The sequence below is a fragment of the Bubalus bubalis genome, chromosome X (assembly GCF_019923935.1).
Source record: "Bubalus bubalis isolate 160015118507 breed Murrah chromosome X, NDDB_SH_1, whole genome shotgun sequence".
Taxonomy (NCBI): domain Eukaryota; kingdom Metazoa; phylum Chordata; class Mammalia; order Artiodactyla; family Bovidae; genus Bubalus; species Bubalus bubalis.
This window is the reverse complement of record NC_059181.1, coordinates 17,489,610-17,492,497: the sequence shown is the minus strand read 5'-3', so window position 1 is coordinate 17,492,497 and position 2,888 is coordinate 17,489,610. Positions and strand designations below refer to the sequence as shown.

General features: G+C 57.3%; 1 pseudogene; it reads right to left on the bottom strand.

The window, feature by feature from the left end:
* Window positions 1-581: 581 nt before the first annotated feature.
* LOC123465420 lies at window positions 582-1,956 on the bottom strand (annotated as a pseudogene).
* Between the last annotated feature and the right edge of the window lie 932 nt (window positions 1,957-2,888).

Sequence of the window (2,888 nt, the reverse complement as noted above, 5' to 3'; positions counted from 1 at the left end):
GAACACCAATCGTCCATTCTGGGGAGACCCAGATGGACCCCACCTCAGCAATCCTGTTACATCCTGGAGAGTTGTGGTCCAACAACCAGTTGAGGAAGTACATGCTGCGGGTGTCCGGCCTGAGGCTGGGAGCCCCCATCCATCCTCACAGAAGCAGTGGACCGGAGAGGACGTACATGCCCTATATCCTGGTGGAGGATGAGGGAGACAGGAAAGATTCAGGTAGGCGGTGTGTCTGACACCCTCTCCCACCAACCCACACTGCCCTGGGAGCCAGGTTGGACCAGCATCGCTAAAGTCGTACTCCTTAATGATCTCTCTGTTCCTGAAGGATGGGTTTTCCCGAAAGGAAAATACCAACTTGCAGCAGGACTGGGGATGGCCTCGTTCCAGCACCCTCCAGGACCGGGAAGATGGAAAAGGTAAAGGTACACAAGCTTCTAAGTTCCGCAGCTTGCCTGACAGGCAGGCATCCACATCTTCCATTTTTCCTTTCCAAAGGCTCACGGCAAACGCATGCACGTGGGGCATAGGATCCCCTGACCCCCACGTTCCTGCCCAGCTCCGCCTCCGACCTGTCCTCAGGCTCCCTCCGTGCCCTTCAAAGCCATCATGGAGCTAAGCAAGTCTTCATCTCGGTCGCTGATGATGACGGGCCTCTGGCAGTGCTCATAATCTGCTCGAAGTCAAGGAGCCAGTCATGCCACATGCTGGGGAAGGAAGAGTCTCGAGTAACAGGGTCAGTCTCGAGCAGAGCAAGGGCACCGGAACAGGCATCTGTAAGTCCTCCCTTGTGGGAGTACTTGTTTCCTTTCGGGACCACCCATACTTCAGGCATAGAGAGGTCGTATGGGAGTACCAGTTTGGCATCGCTGGTGCTCTGGCATCTGGGTACTCCCGCTTGCCCAGGCGCCACACCGACATCCCAAGCCCCTGCCACACCATGCGATGTGCTCATCCCTCTGGGTCCCCTGTGGTTCTGGGACCCTTGTCCGCATCCCCCAAGGGAGGATCTGTTTCTGACCGCCCCTGATGTATGCCTGGCTGGGGTGTCCTGGCAAGTGGGATGTCAGTTGGCTGAAACTTCAGGATCTACAGTCTCTGTAGAATGCATTCTCCGTGCGCCAGTGCGTGTGTCTGTGCGTTTAGCAAGAGAGGCCTGGGTCTCATCCCTGCTCCCTGTCTTGACAAGAGGTGGCAGGGATGTAGTGCAGTCATTTACCAGACTGTCTCCAGTCACTGATGACATCCATTCCAGGCCAAAGTGTGCGACTCCTACTGAGATGTGAGCCAAACTCAGCCTCCCATAGTCATTGGCTCAGACACGTACAGGTAGAGGGGTTGCAGTCTCTGCTGGCACTGTGCCTGTGGAGATGACAGCACTCCTGAACTGCCATTCCATTGCCGCCCAGTTTCGTGGCCTCCCCTCAGCTGGCGGGTTCCCTCACCCCCACCCCTCCTCCTGCTCCTGTTCCTTATCGTCCTCCTAAGCATCTGACCTCTGAGAAGCAGCACTAAGGATACGGCATTGGCCCACAATCCAGGGTTGCCCTGGATGATGGCACTTCTGTGACTCGAGGGACGCTTTCTCCTCTGATGGTCCTTCCTCTGGAGCCGAAGATAGGCTTTGGGGTCTGTCTCATTTGCGGAGCTCAACTCCATCTACAGGACGGCCAACACCTCCCGCGCCTCCAGCGGGGCTGGTCACTCAAGGCTCCTGTCTTTGGATGTTCTGGCCCTGCTCCTCCGGCTTCTCCTCCCACTGCTGCGAGGACAGCTTCCCCTGCTCCTCCTCCACCACCACTTCAACCTCCTCAATGATGTCTTTCACCAGCAGCAGGAACACTTGCCCGACCACACCACCTCTCCGTCCTCCAGGGCCACTCCGTCCTCCACTGCCTGCCCACTGAAGAAAGTAGCCTCCTCACCTGGTGGGCAACTTGCTGCCGGCGACATCCCTGACGGACCCAGGGCCCCAGCACCCTGAATCGTGGGGCTCACAGCAAAGAAGCCCCAGGGTCTCCGTGAGCAGAGGACCCAGGGAAGAATGATGCCGACAAAGGTGCTTAATTCAGCCTGCCTCCGTGAGAATCACCTGGGTCTCGCGTGCTGTAAGCACAGCTGCTGTGTATGAGACTAGGACACCTGAAGCCCCCAAGCCTCCAGTCTCAGCCTGTCACCTGCTACTCGCATGACTTGAATCCAGGCTGTATATCCAGGCTACATGAGCCTGAGCTTCCCCACCGGGGAGAGGAGAGGGTCCTGGCCTCTACACGGATCTGCCTTCAGGCCTCACCTCTTGATCCCCTCACAACTTCTGTGTCTTGTCACTTACCTCTCATGGCAGGACCTTCTGATCTGGCGACATGGGGGAGGTCAGCATTGGACTGGCCTGGCCCCAAGCCCTTCCTGGGCAGCAAAGAAACCCAATATCAATCGCCCATTCTGGGGAGGCCCAAATGGACCCCCACCTTAGCAATCCTGTTCCATCCCGGAGGGTTGTGGTCCAACGACCAGTTGAGCAAGTTCAGGCTCATGGTGACCGGCCTGAGGCTGGGAGCGCCACATCCATCCTCACAGAAGCAGTGTACCAGAGAAGACGTCTCAGGCACAGAGAGGTCGTTAAGGAGTACCACTTTGGTATCGCTGGCCTCTGCATCTGGATACTCCCACTTGCCCAGCCGCCACACTCACATCCCCAGCCCCTGCTATACAAGACAATGTGCTCATCCCTCTGGGTCCCCCGTGGTCCTCTGGGACCCTTGTTCTCATCCCACAAGGGAGGATTTGTTTCTGACCGCTCCTGATGTATGGCTGTCACATGTGTCCTGGGGAGTGACATGTCAGTTGCCTCCAACTTCAGGATCTGCAGTCCGTGCAGCATGCAT